The 19035-nt window shown below is 47.4% G+C and overlaps 1 protein-coding gene across 2 annotated transcripts in view; it reads left to right on the forward strand.

The window, feature by feature from the left end:
• SGMS1 (sphingomyelin synthase 1) overlaps positions 1 to 19035 on the forward strand; it is a 91800-nt gene that overhangs the window by 18628 nt on the left and 54137 nt on the right. The window contains exon 2 of one of the 2 annotated variants that reach the window (XM_059851081.1): positions 7148 to 7263. The exons of the other annotated variant lie outside the window; for it this stretch is intronic. The gene's annotated coding sequence lies outside the window, so the exon portion shown is untranslated. The remainder of the gene's footprint in view (positions 1 to 7147; positions 7264 to 19035) is intronic. 2 annotated transcript variants of the gene reach the window in all.

The raw sequence follows: 19035 nt of genomic DNA on the forward strand, positions 1-19035 counted from the left end.
GTGGCATCTTAGGAATCATGGAGGAACCTACTGAGATAAAATCTGCTCTGCTTCCTGAGGAGAAACACATTTCTGGTATTTTCTATTTTACACTAAAGAACTTCCAGTCTCTCCTACTTGCAGAGGGGAAGAGTTTTTCCCAACTTGGTGTCTGTGAGAGAGCAAACTCTCCCAGCTTGTTAGGCAGTAATTTAAACATAGCTGCATGGCATTGGAGCCAGGAAAAAGGATTTCTTTGCACTCTTGTGACTGGGAAAGGTGGGATGAGGCAGGGACTGGAATTCCAAGGAGTGGCAGTGGCACCCAGACTCCTCTCTTAGGGACATGTCAGACTCCTGCCAGAGAGTGTTGTGGATCCAAAGTTTCAGTGGGACCAGGTTGAAGGGAGTGGAGGGAAGCTGAGCAGCTCTTGGGATGAGAAATTTCCCAAAAAGTTGCTAAATCCATGCTCAGGAGGCTCCTGGAGCTGAAAGTAGCCAAAGCCTCAAGCAGAGCCTTGTTGGGGCAGTTTAGCTGCTCTTAAATGTTGATTTAGCTGCTATGGCTGAGCAGCTTTGAGGGTTAGGGTTTGGGTCAGGGTTATTTTTTGCTGCTTCTCTGTGCATTTGCTTCTTTGTGGTTTTTCTGTTGCACGAGGCTATAAAGGAAATAAAAACCCCTAAAGCTTGGGGTGACTGACTTTGAGGGTTGTCACAGCAGAGGCAAAACCCTGACTTTGCATTGGGTGTTTGCAGCACCAAAGGGAATCTGCAAAAAGTCATCCCTGGTCTTGGGTGTGCTGACTCCTTCCTAGAGGTGCCATGGGGACCATACTTTCCCTTTTCCCATTTCTCAGCCTTTCTTTGATGGAGTTTTCCTGGGCAGCAAGGTGAATTGCAAAGGTTCCCAAGGGATAGCTGCATGCCTGGAAGTTTGCTGGGCTGATATCAATACAATTATAGTGCAAATCCTCACTTTAGATGAGACCCACATATGGAATGACATTTTAAGAGCTCAAATAAGCCTCCTTTATAAATTTTAAGTGCCAGCAGCACATTTTTTACGCTCAGAAGATCTTTTAATTGCTGCAGTAACTCGGAGAAAACTGCTTGGGCTCATTGTGAGGTAGTTGCCACTTGAGCAGAATGTGTTTTTTCCCTCTTCTGTGGAGCTCTCAGGGTTCTTCATGGTTGTTTTTAGCTGTCCTGAGAAGTATCCCCTGGCCTCCCTGCCCAGGAGAGCCACAGCATCCTTGTGGAATTGTGGAGTTGGCTGTGCTCCACGTGTCCTTGGAGCGAGCCCTGTGCCTGGGCTGGCTCACAAAGGAGACATTCAGGCAGTCACCAGCTCAGGATCCTGTCCCCCTGAGTCTGCACTAATGCTCTTAACCCTGCTGGGGCTGGAAGAACAGCCAGCAGGTCTGGGCTGCTGCCCTGCTCCTTTCATCTTGGTCTGTTACTACACTTATCTATCTCTTCTATTTATTATTATTATATATTATTATATTTATATTATTCTATTTATTATATTCAGCTATAAACCCTTGTATTTACGCTTTTTATTTGTACCAAAATTTAAATTTTAAGGGACTTCCTGTGAAACAGAACACCTCACTGTAGCTGGGGCTTTCACAGACATTCTGCCCTTGCTGGGGAACAATTCCTATAAACAGATTTTTCAATACGAATTGCAGGAACAGGTTGAACTGTTGTTGTGTGAGGAAAACAGAAATTCTCTACTTAGATGTGGTCTCTGCAGGCTGTAAATGACTCTGTCTCTCTGCTCTGCCTGTCCTCCCTTTGGGATCTGCAGGGATCCTTTGGGATCTGCAGGGAAGCACCAGCAGCCATCCTGGTCTCTCTCCTCCTTCCCAGGCCATTCCACCACTGCTCTGCAGGAGTCATGTTCCACTCAGTGAAGTCTCATCCTCCTAGGAATTGTTCTGGTGTTAAAACCTTGGAAATCTTCTGGTTTCTCAGCTCTCTGATCCTTGAGGACCTCTTTTTCTGAAGGAATTATTGTGATTCCTATCTTTGCAATGGCTGGATCTCAGCTCTTACCTGTTAAAAGGTGGGATATGTCTGAGGTGCTGTTGTTTCAAGGCACTTGCAAAATGGGAAGAGCTAAATTCAAGCTGCTGTGGCTCATTTCTGAATCAGTGGGTAACTTGACAGGCTTTTGGCTGTGAAGTCATGGGTTTAAGTACAAGTGGGAATTCTGACTTATCTCCAGGTCAAGGTGAACCATTTCTGTCTCCATCTCTTTAGCAGGAGTGTGCAGACCAAGCCTCTCCTGGAGTCCTCAGCTTTCATCCCATCCTCCTGCAAAACCAGAATAGGTACCAGTCACTGGGAAATGGTTCATGAGATGCCAAGCACCAGTTTGACTGGTAAAATAAAGCTGTATAATAAGCAATGTGAAGTGGTTCCTCTTGGTGCTGGACGACAGGAAACTTCTCTGATGTCCTTGCAGTGCATAACTCTGGTCATTCCCTGAATTCCTTATCCCTAACATGTCTAAATGATCAGACCCCGGATTTTTATCTTGATGGGTCTGGCTGTGAATTCACAGAATTCACTGAATCACTGGGTTGGAAGAAATCTCCAAGACCCTGGCAAGGCCTCAGCAGTGAGCATTTGCAGCGTGTTTCACGTTATTAATGTTTTCTGACCTAGCCATAAATTGCTTTCTTAGAATTAACCAGTCTTAGCTTTTTCTCTTCAAACTATTTGTGGGTGAATCTGGGGAATTCTGAGCATCTCACCCTTTGGGGACAGTTGAAAATATCAGTGTGTACCAAGTCACTTCTCAATGTCCAGGCATCCATGTGAGGCTGAGATTTCCATGGGGCACTTGGCTCCCTAAGGGGTGAGAAGGGTCATAGCAACACTGGGGCCAGGTTTGTGGAGAGGAATGTGCCCTGGAAGGTGTTTTTTGGAAGGATGAGCAACAATAAGGTGGGGGAGGAGGTCTGGGAACAGGAATGATTCTTTTGGAAACAGGGAAACAGTCTCCTGCTGCAGAGGTCAGGTGTATTCAGGTCACCATGATACTGCAAGAACTAAGAAAAAAAGAAAATCCCATGAACAAATCCTCCTAATTCACATAATTATGTTGTTGTTGATTGCAGTAACAATTTTTTTCACTTTTTGGGACACTAGGAATGAGTTTGCATCGTGCTGGCAGGTCTCCTAGCAGCTTTCCATGCCCAGAAGATGGAAGGGATGTTTCTGGGCTGCCTCCCTGAGTTCATCACTGCACTATTTAGTGGTTCCCTAGTGCAGATCTGTCTACTTAAACCAAATGAGGATCATTCCTTCCCTTTCACATTGCTATTAGCTGGATGATTTTATTGTCTCTGCAGGAAGAGAGCAGAGACAAGCAACTGTAGATTAGGAACAATTTGCAAAATAGTTCCCTGATTAGCACGCCTGTGGAGATGTTTTTCTGTGTAAGGGCTGCACCACAAATTTTACTGGCTCCCTACACTCAAAGAATTAACTGTGAGGAGGATTAAAATGACATCTTAGACATCAGCTAAACGTCCTCTCAAAATCCCTTATGTTGTCTCTAAATCAATTAATTTGATTTCTTCAATCCACAAGCAAACTGGGTTGGTGAACTTGTGTCAGTGATCTATTTAGGCTGAATTCCTCCAGAGTGTTTTAAAGAGTACTTCAGTACTGGTGAAATGGTGCAAAAAAAAAAAAGGCAGTGAAATATGGAAATACCCTTTGCCTTCTCTTCTGCCTTCTTCAGTCCTCCCAGACATTCCTGATCCCTGCTGATTAAATGGAACAAGAAAATGAGACAAGAGCCTGCTCTTGCTCTTTTTGCCCAGTGCTGCTTGTGTGGATGTGGGAAGTGGGAAGAAAAAGACACAGGAGAATCCTCAACTCCAAAGCTTTGCTGATGAGCAGCACAAGGAGTTCTGTAAAGTCTACAAAAGTGGCCCTCAGCACTCAGATGTGGCCACTTAACTCTCCTAAATCCTGGTTTGCTTGGAATTCCACATGGATAATAAGGATGGTAGCATTCACCTGGGAGAGCTTTGAATATTAATGAGAGGAATCACATGCTCTCTCTAGGACTCCTGCAGCTCTCCACTGGCTGTGACATCTCCAGATGCATCAGTCAGAGATGGAGCTCCCACTCTGAGCCTGCTGCAGGCTGTGCTGGGAAATGGGGAATCTTCTGGGAATGAGGCAGCAGAGCTCTGCAGGGGTTGGGGTCCTGTTGCCTGGTGGTTCTGAGCTGTGCTGTGACAGGGAGAGCAAGGCTGGTGCTAACTTCACTCGTTGATCTTCACAGCATCAAAACCTCCTGAATTTCTTCTCAGCTGGTGCTCCTGCATGAAGGAAATGCTGTGGCTGTCAGAGCAAGGGGTGGCACAGCCAGAGCTGAGCATGGTCATGTTGGATGCTGAAATTCACAGAATTCACAGAATCCCTGGGTTGGAAGAGATCTCCAAGATCATCAAGTCCTACCCAGCCCCAACACCTCAACTAAACCCTGGCACCCAGTGCCACATCCAGTCTGTTCTTAAACCCACCCAGGGATGGTGACTCCACCACCTCCCTGGGCAGAACATTCCAGGACTTTATCAGCCTTTCTGTAAATAGCATTGGGCAGGATGCTTTTCCAGCCTAAAGAATTCTGTGGCACAGCTTGTCATTTATGTGCAGATATTCCTCAGCTCAGCATCACTTAGCAACTCCAGGAGCTGCACCGTTTCCACAGGGATACTGAGTTTAGGGAAACAGGGTCCTGAACCAGCAGCTTGTCCCCCAGCAGAGCAGCAGCCAGTGCTCTGCCAGCAGAAGGGTGTCCCTCAGGGGAGGGAGGGGTTTGGCATACAGGCTCATTGATTTGGGGAAGACAGACCTTGTGTTTTCTGGCAAGTGTGTTAGCAGTGTTGGAGTTGGGCAGTGCTGTGTGTGCCACAGAGCAGACAGCACAGAGCTCTAATCAAACCTTGCCACGCAGTCCTGCTGCCAGCATAGCTGCTAGGACCCAAACTGTCACTGTGAATTGCTCCTCCTGTCCTTTCACCAGCCCAGAAATCATTCTGGATGTGGCAGAAAACGTGTCCTTGAAGGCTCCATGGAGAGGAGAGGGAGAGGCTGCAGCTGCGAGGGAGCAGCTCGGGATTCTCCTGGCAAATGCTGCTGATTCACAGCTTGCTCATCAAAAACGTGTCTTTGTGTCTGAGCACCACTCCATGAGAGCTATCATGGCTGGGAGAGGGGGCAGGCAGGGTGTGGAGCTTCCTGCTGGGGTGCCTTTTGGAGGCTCAGCAAACCCTGCTGATAAGTGAGTGTGATTAGTCTGGGAGGGCTGCTCTTGGGAGATAATGGTCAGTTACTCATGGAAACAGGGCTTTCCTGGCATGGGTGACACCTCACATGATCCTACAGGAGGCTGGAAAGGCTTTCCCTGGCTTTTCCCTGGCTCTGTCCCTGGATTTTCCGTGGCTCTGTCCAGATGGACAAAAGCTGTTTGATTTCCAGCTTGTAGCACAGAAGAATTTTCTGGGATGGGTGACACCTCTCATGATCTTACAGCAGGCAGGGCAGGAAGCTGGAAAGGCTTTCCCTGGTTTTTCCATGGCTCTGTCTGTCCATCTGGACAGAGCCTCTTCCAGCCTGTGGCACAGAAGAATCTTCTGGCCTGCAGGTGGAGGTGCTTGGTGTTCTCCCTCCCTGCAACACTCACTAAAGGTGAGGCAGTGTAAAAATTCAAAAGCAAATTTCCAAGCATTCCTAACTGCAGCCAAAAAGGAGTCTCAAGCAATTAGAATTACCAGGCTTCCATCTGCTTTTTTTCCTGGCAGACAGCTCCTTGGGTTTGGTGCTGCTTCAACAAGCAGAATTGGATTTATTTATCCCCCCTTCCTCCCCAAATTGTAATTGGGTGGAATTGTATGAATTGCACTAACTAATGTGAATGGAGCAGGGAGACCTCTGCTTTCCCTTTATCTAAGAGGGAAAGCTGAGTTGGAAGAGCCCTGTGCAGTGCAGGGCTGGTTCTATTCCAAATCTCCACCCTGGTGTTGCCTCCCCTGGAGGCTGGAGGGATGGGATGAAGAGTGAGTTTGCTTCCCAGGGCAGGATGAGTGGTCTGTGTGCTGCTGCTGGCAGAGGTGGGCACAGGGATGGGGAGAAACCTGGTCCCTGGGTGCTGCCATCTGAGGATTTTGGCCATGAGCATTTGGGGTTTGCTTCTCTTTGCTTCTTCCTCTTCTGTCCTAAATGATCCTGGTTATCTTGGAGACTATCAGGAAAGGCTTCCAACCTTGAGCAGCTCCCTTCAGAGCAAACATTGAGGTTAATTTCTTTACTTGGGGCTCCACGTGGCAGTGTGTATCCCATGAGTTCTCTGGATTGCTCTTGTAGTTAAGAAAAGGTGCTCTGGGTATAGCAGGGTGGTCAGCACATTGTTCTGGGGGTGGTGGTCTCCTCCTGTAGTAATTTCATATCCTCTGAACAGAGAGAGACATGGTTCTCCCAGGAAAATCCTGGGAAGCTCTGTAGAAGCTGTGGGAAACTTAGAAGAAAGAATTCAAACAATTATTATCTCTCTTTCTAGAACCATTGGTTATAGATATGGTTCTCCAGAGTGTGCTATTCATAGTTCACCAGTAATGTGAGAGAAGGTTCCTAAAGGCCAATCAGGTCTTAGGTCCACCACAGTTTCTGTAAGAACAGTAGATTTCTAATAATAAAGTGTCTTTTCATGCCTTCTGAGGATGGAGTGTCTGTATCACTTTTGGCTGTCCCCATTACCCTTTGGTGATATCCTCCAAAGCTCATCCAGGCCTCTTTGGACACAAGGATATTCTCTCTTTCTGAGTCCTGTGGGAAATACTGTTTTTAAAATGTAGCTGCTCTATCCCTGGAAGTGCCCAAGGCCAGGCTGGATGGAGTTTGGAGCCACCTGGGATAGTGGAATGTGTCCCTGCCGTGGCAGGGGTGGAATTAGATGAGCTCTGAGGTCCCTCCCAACCCAACCCATTCCATGATTCTGTGTTGGCATGGCCTTCCCTGTACATCCCAACTCTTGAGGTCATCTTCACACTGTAACACCTGCTGATGCTTTAATGAAGCCTTGCTGTTAGTTCCACCTCTTAAGTGTCCTTATTTTTATTTGTTTGCTCTTTTGTTAACAGTGACTCTCATGACTACGTGAGAAGCTGCCAGCAGCAGGTCTGAGCTTCCACTCTCCTGTTCCAAAAGAGTTTCTAACCTGATGCATCGAGTGCTCTGGCTAGAAAAGCAGTTTCAGGTAGGTCAGGGCATCTTGCATTTTGCATTTTCAAGTGTGCTTTGGAGCGATGTGTTCATTCAATACCTTGTTTACTGTGACCTGAATTGGGGTAAGTTCTTGTTAGGGACATTTTGGATATTGCACAAACTGTCTAACTCCAGTATTATTAAATTGTAAAATCTTAGGGAAAGAAGCTGAAAGATCCCTTAGATCAGTTCCTTCCGCCTGCTTCCAGGGAAGGATGACTAAGAGCAGAACTTGAAGATGTAAATTGTGGATAAATGCTCCCAAAACTCTGCTTGTAAGGCAATTTTTGCCCTTCTGGCTGTGGAAACTGGTGTTGTATTGTGTAGACAGCCAGAATGGGGGCTGGAATACCTGTGTTCTGTTCCCAGCTCTGGCTTTGGCATAGATAAATGACCTGCAAAGAGAGAATAAACAGGGTGTATGCCCTTTATTGCTGCTTGTAGTTGTGTTTTTGTCTTTCAGTAATCCTTTGAAGCTGTGTGAGGATTTGCTGAAAGGCACCTCATAAGATTTGTCATGGTGTTGTTGGGTTTGATCCGTGCTGGAAAGCTCCGTGACTGATTGAAGAGGTAGAGGGGAGGTGTAGTGAGAATCAGAAAATACAAGTGGAGTTTTGGGTATAAAGATTCTGAGAAAGAGTGTTCTAAAAGCTGTTACTTGTTTGTGTGCAGCCCCAGTGTCCAGCACCTTGAGTGAGCCAAGTCTCTCATGCCTCCCATTCCTAGTTGGGAAACCTTTTGCCTTTTTCCTGAAAATGTTTTGGAATATTAGTGAGCTGATTGTGAGAGGCTGTGGTGGGAGACAGAGCAGAAAAACACCTTTCAGTTGTGATTCTTCCTAATCCAGCTGAATTCTCCCTGCAGAGAGAATTCAGGGAGCTGAGCACGTTTGTCTTGGGAAAATTTGGGTTTAGCCCCTCTGCTGTGGCTGTCCCAATTCTGCATCTCTCTGCATCTCAAAGGCTGTATAATTCAGATGTTCTGTGGCTTTTCCACAGAATCTCTAAGAAACACCACCAGAAATCCTGAGAAAAATGCTGTGACTAAACACCAAGGCTGCTGAAATAGAAGGAAATGATATTTTTGTGTGTCACAGGTCAGATGAATGATGAGCAGGTTTTTTGCAGCTGTTGCTCTCTGAAAGCTGCCTCTGGGTCACTGTTCTGGACAAACTGTAATACTACCAAGGCTTGTTTACAGCACTTGTGAAAAATTGAAAAATTGCTACTTTCCCCACCCTTCTTCAAGTGTTGGGAGCAGGAGACACTTTGAGCAGACACCTGAAGCTCCTGTCACTGCATTGATTCAGCTTCTGTTTGCTCTGCATCCAACACACAGCAGTGATGAATAATGCAGGCATCTATTACTTAAAGTTTAATGCAGCTTTAATCGGGCTTGGACATCAAGAGGTGCAGAGGAGGCTGCTCTGCTCTGTGATAAAGGGAAAAGATTCAAACCAGGTGTGGCTGGGTTTGTGTTGTTGGGTTGTTCTTTTGCCCAGAGCAGTGACTGTCCCCTGGGCTGGCCCTGCTGAGGGACCTCCAGGGCTCTGTCCAGCTCTGTCCCAGTCCAGGAAGGACCTGGAGGGGCTGGAGCGTGTCCAGGGCAGGGAAGGGAGCTGGGGAAGGGGCTGGAGCCCCAGGAGGGGCTGAGGGAGCTGGAAAGGGGCTCAGCCTGGAGCAAAGGAGGCTCAGGGGGGACCTTGTGGCTCTGCACAACTCCCTGCCAGGAGGGGACAGCCAGGGGGGTCGGGCTGTGCTGCCAGGGAACAGGGACAGGACAAGGGGAAAGGGCCTCAGGCTGGGCCAGGGGAGGCTCAGCTTGGACAGCAGCAGGAATTTCTGCATGGAAAGGGTGCTCAGGCCTTGGCAGGGGCTGCCCAGGGAGCTTTGCAGTGCCCATCCCTGGAGGTGTCCCAGGAAGGGCTGGAGGTGGCACTCAGTGCTCTGGGCTGGGGACAAGGTGGGCACTGGGCACAGCTGGGACTCCATGGGCTGGCAGGGATTTTCCAGCCTCAGGAATAATTCTGTGATTCTGTGGCACAGCTCATGATTGATGTGCAGATACTCACTTGCAGCTGCCTTGGTGTCTGTGACCTCTGGTTTTTGCTGTATTTATCTCAGTCTGTGACAACACAGGTTCTGTCCTCGTGGGGTCAGAGAGCTCGTGGATGACTCTGCTGTGATCCAGGGATCTCACAGTGGAATATCAAGGCACTGCTGTCTCTTCAATGGCTTTTTTTTTTTTTTTTTCTTCTTGGTATGAGTATTATTTTTTTAAACAAAGGAAAAACATCCCTTTCATCAATTGTTCCCTTTGCAGAAGTTGAGCCTTAAAATAATCCAGGAAGCCTTTTGTTATATAAATATACTCATCCTCCAGCTTGGCACTGAATGTGCTTGACAGAGCTGCTTGCTGAATTCTGTTTTAAACTTGAATTTCAGTGGCTATGAAGGAAAAACCCGGGCTCAGAGAGCAAAGCAAGCACTGCTTGCTATGTAATCACAGTGTAACAGGGACTGTTTAAAGCAGTGGAAAGCAGGGCTTTGTGCCTGGAACTCAGTTTCTGTGTCTCAGTGATTTTTGTTTCAGCTTGTTACAGCCAGGTATGCTCATACCTACCAAATTTAGCTCCATGGGAAGAGAGCATATGTGCAGTCTTTTGAAAATATTCCTGCTGAAGTTGTTTGCTCAGGAATAGAATTGTCTGTGAATACAGCAGGGGCTTGGCATGGTTAACAGTAAATTCCAGTGCAGAGCACTCAGTGGTGAGATCTCCCAGTGAAGTGGGCAACAGGTGGCTAGAGCAGATGTTTAAATAGAAAATGAACAAAACATCACCACCAAAAAAATTCCCACAAACTCAAAAATCCATAACCCACAAAAACTCACCACCCTGTGAATTTCAAATAATCTTTGTTAGAAGTGGTGGCCGTTTCCTGGGTGTTGTCCCGTGCACATAAAAGCACCTTGGGGGGAATTTATGAATCATGTGGAGGTTTTCTGTGTCCTCTGTAGGCCACACTTTGGTTGTGACATTGGTTTTTTTAAAGTGACACCTGAGCTTGAAGCTGCTGCTGACTGAGGAGGTTGGACTTGGTGCTCTTGGAGGTCTTTTCCAACCTAAAGGGTTTGATGATTCCTGCTAACTTTTCACAGAATCACTGAGTTGGGAGAGACCTTCAAGAACAACAAATCCAACCCAGCCCTAAACACCTTAACTAAACCATGGTGCCACATCCAGTCTTTGTTTAAACACATCCAGGGATGGTGACTCCACCACCTCCCCAGGCAGGCCATTCCAATATTTAATCGCTCTTTCTGTGAAAAACTTCTTCCTAATATCCAGCCTATATTTTCCCTGACACAGCTTGAGATGCATTCATCAAAACTATCCCAGAGAAGTGGGGATGTTGAGAGGATGCTGCAGGATGTGCCTGGGTGGTTTTGGTACAAACAGGGACAGCTTCCACCATCCCAGGTTGCTCCAGGTCCCATCCAGCCTGGCCTTGGACACTTCCAGGCACGGGGCACCCACAGCCTCTCCAGGCAATGACATCTTTGCAAAACTAAAGGTTTAATGGAATTTTGGAGCAGAGATTTTACATACCCTGTGTTCCATTTGTTGGATCAGTCAAGTTGGGTTTTGGTAGATTTTTTTAGCTGCTTTATTCAGTGGCTTGGCTTGTTCTGAGTGCTGTGGATAATTTCCTTCTTGTCTCCTAATTTATTTGCCTTCAGACATGTAGCTGTTCCCATGTTTCCAGGAAAATGGAAAGGATGTGCCAGCAGGAAATGGCTGCAGTTAATGAAAATAGGTTGTAGTTGCTGATGATTAATCCTTAATCTAAAGAGGGAACATTCCCTCTCCAGTTTTGTGGCCTGAATTAGCATCTGACTATTCCTTTGTCCTGGGGCTGGCTCTGAATGACTCTGGGACTGATTCATGGCTTAGGGCCCCCAGTAATAGGATTTCCTGTGAGGGTGTGTCACCAGTCCTTGCACAGGTTCAAAGGGAAAATGGGTTTTCCCCCCTGTGTTGCATCCTCTGGACTTGTGCCCCTTGGCTTTGCCTCCCTTTCCTCCCTGACTCTGGAAGCCAGATTTGATGGCTGCTGCCATCCCTGCTCCTTTCTAGTGCCTCATCATCCACCCAGGGCATGTGGCTGTGTTCTCCTTGGGTTCAAGAGTGAGCACAAATACATTTAGTGCTTTCTGAAAGGCTTTCAAGTGCAGCACTGCTCTTTTTGCTTCCTTTGAAGGCTGAGCAGCCACCACTGAACTCGGGGCTGCAGTGCGTGACTGCTCCCTCAGCAAGCAGTTAAAACATCAGCTATTACACTGATGTGCAAATGTTATTTTGTGCTGAAGTCATGCTGGAAATAGTTCAAAATGTCTTGTTTATTTGGATTCACGAGGGGCACGCTGTCTGGCTGAGCTCTAATCTTGTTTTGCTCTCTGCTTTCTTTGCAATCAGCAGAGCTGTACTCAAACCACGCTGGGAGATTGAAGGTGCCTCTTGCTCTGCACCCCTGGAGTCACAGGCTGAGGGCAGCACCCCTGGGTTTGTGCTTTTTGGGAAAGCTGGGGTGTTAATCAGTTGTTTTCCCTCAGTCCTTGGATGGGTGGAACAGGCTCTGCTCCTGTGTTGAATTAAACCCTCTGCCCCTGTGCTCAGGTGAGACCCCACCTGCAGAGCTGGCCCAGCACAGGAGGGACCTGGAGCTGCTGGGGAGAGCCCAGGGAGGCTCCAGGATGAGCAGAGGGATGGAGCAGCTCTGCTGGGAGGAAAGGCTGGGAGAGCTGGGATTGTTCACCTGGAGAGGAGAAGCTTTGGGGTGACCAAATTGTGGCCTGAAGGAGCTGCAAGAAAGATGGAGAAAGACTCTGTGCAAGGGATGGAGTGACAACTACATCCCCTGTACTGTGGCTGCCCCTGGATCCCTGGCAGTGCCCAAGGCCAGGCTGGACAGGGCTTGGAGCAGCCTGGGACAGTGGAAGGTGTCCCTGACATGGCAGGGAGTGGAATGAGATGGGCTTTAAGGTCCTTTCCAAGCCAAACCTTTCTGTGATTCTTTTAAATATCTCTTCCTGGATAAGCACTGACTCACTTGGTCATTATCTTAATGACAGATGCACTTGTTTAAAATGACTCCAAGGTTTTGCAGTTTTATTGTTTAGCAGATAATATAATTATTTGGATTCTTGCACAAGATGCTTTGTTTCAGTTCACTCCTTAAATGTTTCTCTCTATGTGTGCAAGAAATGAAAATGGAAGGGTTTTTCCCTGGCCTGTGCTGTCCCCATTCCCAGGGAGCAGCTGCAAGGCTGTCAGCAGCTGTTTTGATAAATTTTCGTGTACTACCTAAGAAGACAAAAAGTTACATCTCACATATTTTGCTGTGCAGGGATAAATACACAGCAAGGGGTGGGTGAAATATTTGATATGGACACACTGAGGGATTTTGTAGTGCCAGCACAGGATGTCTGCTCTGTCACCAGAGTCCTGTGTGGCTGTCCCAGCTGTTGAAGTCATGTGTGCATCCCTGCTACACCCAGGCAGGTTTCAGTATTCTCCTGTCCAGAGCATGCTCCCATCTCCAGGTTCCTGCATTGTGGAGCATCCTCACAGCCATCTCCACACACTGACACATCACTCAATTCCCCAAGCTTTGCTAGGAGTTTCTTGGACAGCTGGAGAGCTCCCTGAGCTGTGGGTGGCACATCCAGAAGGGCAGAAAGGTGAGGGACAGGCTTTGCACACAGGCTGTGTCATTGTTAGGAGATGTTAACGGGGTGGCTCCAGGTGTTTTGGGGGTGCTGGTGCTGATCCAGATGAGCTGGGGCAGCTCCTTGGGTCTGCCCCAGGTCCTGGTGCTCTGTGCCAGCAGGACTGCCCTGCCCTGCTGCTGCTTCCCAAACTCAGGGGCAGCCCCCACCTTGCTCTGGATGTTTTGTTGGGATTTCCCTGCCTGTGTTTTGTTTCTCAGGGAAGGCAGCTGAATACCAAGGCACTTTCTCCAGCTCTGCAGTTTTGCTGATCTGTTTGAAGTCCCCAGACAGTTGATCAGGCAAACTTGCTGCTAAATGGATGATCTAATTCCCGGTGAATGCTGTGATCCCAAGCATTACCCTACATCACAGAAACAATTTGAAAACCAGTGCCTACTCCTCAAGCTGTCAGTTGTCTTTCAGCACCCTCGTTGTGCTCTTTCATCTTGAAATGCTTGTGCTGAAGCTCCCATAAACTTACCTGTCAGCAGCTGCAGGGATGTCTCTTCTGTCTCCAGCTCCTAGCTGTAGCTGGCAGTTGAAAAGCTGTTTACAGAGGAGATGAAGCAAGGAGCTCTCTTGTAGCTGCTGTTTCTCTAAATGATTTTTCTTACACTTCAGTAATACTCAGCACGAGGTTGTGGTGATGCTTTGTGAGGATTGCTCAAAGCCAGCACATGAGTTCTGTGCTCACATCCCCTGAGGACATGGGCAGGGCAGGAAGGTGTCCCTGTACAGAGGGAAAATGGGATGGAGAGATGGTGTGGAGAGAGGTGGCATCCTGGAAACAGAATGGGACACAGCACCCAACAACCTGACTGCCTTGAGTAGCCCCAGCAGAGGAATGCTCTTTCACAGCCCATGGTTTGAATTCACAGATACATGGTTTGAATTTTACAAGGGAGAACTCTTTTGAAACCTGAAATTCATAGACTCAATAAAATCATTAGGGTTGGAAAGACCTCTGGGATCATCCAGTCCCAGCTGTGCCCAGTGCCCACCTTGTGCCCAGCCCAGAGCACTGAGTGCCACCTCCAGCCCTTCCTGGGACACCTCCAGGGATGGGCACTGCAAATCTCCCTGGGCAGCCCCTGCCAAGGCCTGAGCACCCTTTCCATGCAGAAATTCCTGCTGCTGAAACTCCATGTGGCTGCCCTAGAACAGAGGCTGGACAGAGCTAAAGAATAAAGCAGGGATTTATTAAAAGGATCTTCTCCATGGATCCACCTTGGGCAGCACAAGAGCCCAGCCAGGGCTGCACCCAAGGTGAGCCAAAATGGGCACAAAATGCACACCTGGTCACAGGGTCTGTCACTTTGATCAGTTCTGCTCCATTTGCATCTTGGAGTTCATTGTCCAATTCCAGCTCCAGCCCATGCAGTCCCATCCTTCTTCTTTTTCTTTCTTCAGCCCATGTTGTTTATTCTCTTGTGTCTGAGATTTGGATCATTTGTCTTTGGTCCCCAGCTAGAAAAGGAATTATTTTATCTAGCAACTCTGTGCAGAGAACTCACCATCCCTAGTGTGAAGCTCACAACTGCACACTAAAGCAGCAGAGAATCTGAAACATATAACAGCTAGAACCTGAGACATCAGAATATCCAAGAGAGTCTGTTTTTTTGTGGACCTGTTTATTCTCTTTCTTCTCAAGGGGGGGTTCTAGATGGTCATTTCAGTGAAATCCCTGTTCTCATCCTTTCTTTCTGTTCCAGCATCCAAAATTGTGCAGTAGGAGTACCTGACAAATTGCCCCAAGGAGCAGCTTTATTTTTATACCACAGCCTTGCAAAAAGCAACTCTAAAAACTTAGATAAGTGAGCTTAATAAAACAGCAAGTTTTTTTTTGCATCCTTCTGCTTCTTGCTTGTGCAAGAGGCACCATGCTTGTTAAAGTCTTGCTAAATCTGAAGCTCTGTTTGTTTACAAAAACCTCACCCATTGTTTCCATGTTGATGCACTGGTTGTTAAGTTTTATCTGGAGAATTCTGATACTCAGCCAGGATCTGCTTCTCTGGGGTAATTTGAGGTGGGGTGAAAATGGACACTTCAAAGCAATCCTGTGTTGTCATGCTGTGAGTTTGAGATGCTGAAAACAGGGGGAAAAAAATTTAAAAAATTTAAAGATCTGTGTCCCAGCAGGAGTATGAGGCTACAGCTCTGCCCCTGGGTGTACTGTGAATATTAGTGACACAGAACTGTGGGGACTGTGCACATGAAAAGAGGAAACCCAGGTGTGTTGAGCAGGAATCAGGTGTGTGCTGCAAGGTCAGTGAGGCTGGAGAGCAGCAATTGGTTACTAATAAAAATCCAGGTCATGTTCTGTGCACCTCCTTAGGGGTCACTTTGCTGGTGCTGCATGAGGAAATTATAAATGTAGGTGACCTAGGTGTGTGTATGTGTATTTATTTGATGTTTTGTTACCAAAAACCATCTTCAGCTGAGGGGAGGAAGGCACATGCACAGCCAGGGATGTGGTTAATTCCTTGCTCTGCTGCTCTGGTTTAAGAAAAGTTTTGGAAGTCTCTGTTTCAAGATATTGAGAGGTTACTACATTTTGCAGGCTCTTTCCTGCCTCTGAAGCCTAATGCTTGTTTTCTGCAACACGGGCAGAAAGCAAAAGCATTATTAGGTTTGGGTTTTGTTCTGCTCTTGGGAGGCTTTTTTTGTGAATTGGGAGGTTTTTTCACTGCAAATAGCTGCAAAGTCAAAGCAGTAAATGAATAAATATTGTTAAGGAAGGAGTAGATAACACAACAAGCGACTGTAAAAATAATTTTTAAAAAACCACTTTTTTTCTCCATGATTCTTCATGTCCTGAATCCTTCATCTCCAAAAAGAAAAAGGTTCAACAAAGGATGATGAAGGCATGGAACAGCTGTTGTATAAAAGGAGAAAAATAAACTTTGTCTCTTTAGCATGGAGCAGAAATGATTGTGAGGGGAAGAAGCGAGGAGAGGAATGTTAAGCAGATTGGGAGTACCCAGGCCTTCCTCACTCAAAAAAAAAACTGAGGAAGCAATGGGCTTACAAAAGGGAGAGCTTTTCTTTTGGTGGTGCACAGTTCTGCTGTGGTATCCCTGGTGGCCAGGATGTTGCTGGAAGGTGAGAGGTTCAAAGGAGGCTGGGTAAAACCCATCCTGTTAGAAGCTGTTGAAGACATCCCAGGGTGGCTGAGGCTGGGGCTGTGGGCTCTTCCCCACAGAGCAAAAAACTTCCTTATTTTCCAGGACAGCCCATAGGGACAAATGGACAAACTCAGTAGTTTTCAGAATAAAACAGCCTTAAAACCAGCTGCTGTTCTCATGCTGTGACATGGAATATGATTGTTATGACTTTGTGCTGTTCCTGTAGGTTTAAATCATCCCTATTCCCATTGCTTTTCTCCAGCAGCTCCTCCCCAGCCTGTGCTGGTGCCCAGGGTTGTTCCTGCCCAGGTGCAGGACCTGCATTCCCCTTGTTGTAAAAGGTATCACTGTCTGTGATAAACTTCTTGTAGAAACCTGAAACTTCCTTTTGTAAGCAGGTCAGAAATACCACCCAGCTGTTGTGTAGCTGTGTAACACAGGGGCTACCACCTGGAGTAGCAGGTGAAATGTGGGATTTCTTGGCTTCCAATTTCCTATTTCTGGTAGGTAATGGGAAACAGGCAAGCAGGAATAGCAAGTGACTCAGGTGACAGAAAGCTGGTGCTCAGGAGCAGATGATGCAGCAGCTGTCTTGGCTGATTGGGCTGTGTTCCTTTCCCAAAATCCTGCAGTCTGGAGCGTGCTGGCAGCGGGTGGGTTGGGGTGGCAGCGTGCCAGCTGGTGTGGGGTGATGCTCAGGTTACCCTGGTGCACTGGAGGCAGATGGGCCCCAGCAGCTCCCTGCACACTCCATTCCCAGCCCGATGCAATGTTTGGGTAGGGCTGGGATTGCACCTTCACCCAGGGAGGGCCAAGGTTCCTCATGCTGCACAGAGCTTTTTGCTCCACCCTGGGGGCTGCTTGGTGCCATCTGCAAGGACTGAATTTCCCTGGAGATGTTGACGTTCAGCAGCGTGTGGGTGTTAGGAGGCTTTGGGAGGTGGAGGAGGATGGAGTTGGAATAATGTCCTTTGAATCAGAGCTGTTTTGATCTGCTAGAAAGAAACTGGCTGCTGTAAAAGGAGGGGAGAAATCCTCAACCATTGGACTACTCTAGGATTTTGTGCAGAGAAGAAAGACTTGGAGCAGGAGCTGTTTGAGAATTGCTCCTGGTCTGAATGGGGTAGAAACCCAAGTGTGAGTGAGCATGTGTGGGGTCACTGACATGCTGCACACACATGCTCAACAGCCATGCCTTGAAAATGGAAAGAAACTCTTGGTTCAGGGGGCTCCAGCCCAAGGCATGAGCTTGATGACCTGTGTGATAACTTGGAGAGTAAATTCCAAGTGATTCATCCCTTTTCTGATCTCTCTTGAACTCTTGACTGCTCGTGTCTGTTGCTGTCAAGTGGCTGCCTCTGTATTTATGAGGTGGAAACTACTGACCTGCTTTGCCTCCTCTGAAAGGCAAGTGATAGTTCTCTCTGAGATGGCAGGGGTGGTATTTCTGCATGTGCCTGGACTAAATTTACTGCAGGCAACTGAAAAGTGGAGATGGTGACGACTGCTGGAAGGGAAAGCGTGTATTTACTGCTCCGTGGCAATAGATTTATAGACAGATAGTTTGGTTTATAGATAAATATTGTTGCCTCTATTTCTGTAGCCATAAGCAGTAGATTTTAAAGCCTAAACTTTGCTATAATCTAGGGACCTTTTTAGATTTTTTTTTTCCCTATCCCATCTGCCGAGTTCTTCACTGGCGGCTGAGGCATCACGTGGCACCAGGAGAGCCAAGAGAAGTGACGCATCCTGGTATCCCATGGTAACTCTCCTTTTCCTCTGCTTTTAGCTCCTTTGCTTTGCTCCCAGATAGAATCACCTGCCTGTGGGATTACACTGCCTCTGCTCACTCACAGGTGAAGCTGAGGTTGCTGGGTTTTCACTCCCTGCCAACGGTTTGCCCTCGGTAACCCACATTGAAAGGGGAACAAAGAGCACCACAAAACACAAGGCTCCAAACCAACACCAGCCCCCACCAAGCCCAGAAATCTCCCAGTTCCCCACCCAAACTTCTCAACATGCTGGGAGTTTACTCTTTGTTTGCCATTCAGGATACTGGAGCTTGTCTGAGAAGTTTCTGCAGACCACAGGTTGATACCCTGCGAGTGAGGTACAGTTCTCACCAAAGCTAAATTTGCAATCTGGGTCTTGCAGTTCACACAGGTTTTGCTGCTGGAAACTTGTTAGGTGAGACCTGCTGCTTTTTTTCCCCTCTTTCTTCACCACCCTCATCAGCTGTTTTTAACCTCTGGTTGCTGTATGCAGTTACTGCCTGCATTTTTGTTAGAAATATCCTATTTATCCCCCAAGAAAAGCTCATGGTTTTGCATCCAGATGTGCTGATATTTTTTAGACTTCTGATTTTTTTGAAAAGTGCATCATTTCATTATAGAATCCCAGAATGGTTTGGGTTGGAAGGGACCTTAAATCCCATTTTATCCACTCCTGCCATGGGCAGGGACATCTTCCACCATCCCAGGCTGCTCCAAGCCCCATCCAGCCTGGCCTTGGGCACTGCCAGGGATCCAGGGGCAGCCCCAGCTGCTCTGGGCACCCTGTGCCAGGGCCTGCCCACCCTGCCAGGGAACAATTAACTGAAAGCCATTTTCTCCTCTCTGTCTCTATATCCACTGTAACTTGATTGTATTAAACCAGCCATGGTATGACTCACTGAGGCTGCAAATGGAGAAGCTCCTCACCAGGTGTAAACAGTGAGTAGAGCCCCTACAGTGAGAGACCTCCAACCTGGTTTTGTACCCTGTTTCCAAACTCTTCTGTGCCTGTTTTCTGTGTGCACTGAAGCACAGCTAAAGCAACGCGTGTCTGGTTTAACTCTGCCCTGCTGATTAGATTTTTGCTTTAGGGCT

This window comes from Haemorhous mexicanus, chromosome 7 (genome assembly GCF_027477595.1).
Source record: "Haemorhous mexicanus isolate bHaeMex1 chromosome 7, bHaeMex1.pri, whole genome shotgun sequence".
NCBI classification, from domain to species: Eukaryota; Metazoa; Chordata; class Aves; order Passeriformes; family Fringillidae; genus Haemorhous; species Haemorhous mexicanus.